The following is a 450-nucleotide window of genomic DNA, read 5'->3' as shown; positions in this document are numbered from 1 at the left end:
TCTCTCTCTCTCTCTCTCTCTCTCTCTCTCTCTCTCTCTCTCTCTCTACCATCGATTGTAATTTCCGTGGATAATAAAATTGATAAGCTGCGTTTAATCATACGATTGCTCAATTGCCGAATAATCACGAATGATTCACTCGCTCATTTCGTTTAATTTCATTTAACGCTCTTCCCGTAATAGCAGCACAGAGTACTTATTTGAGATCTCTTAACACATTAATCAATTAACAGCCATTATTGCTCGCAATAAGAGCATCCACGTTTAATCACCGCCTCTTTAATCCGTTCTCCTGGAATGCAATAAAGGAACGCAGAAACGTTATGAGCGAATCGAATAATTAAAGCTTTAACATAGCGAATCCGACAAATAGATATACGATCATTTAATACCGCAAGTACAGTAGGAGACATACAAATACTGAGATATACAAGTTATTGTAGAGATAAT

This window comes from Atta cephalotes, assembly GCF_000143395.1.
Source record: "Atta cephalotes unplaced genomic scaffold scaffold00004, whole genome shotgun sequence".
NCBI classification, from domain to species: Eukaryota; Metazoa; Arthropoda; class Insecta; order Hymenoptera; family Formicidae; genus Atta; species Atta cephalotes.
The sequence above is the reverse complement of the archived record's forward strand: the minus strand, read 5'-3'. Positions refer to the sequence as shown.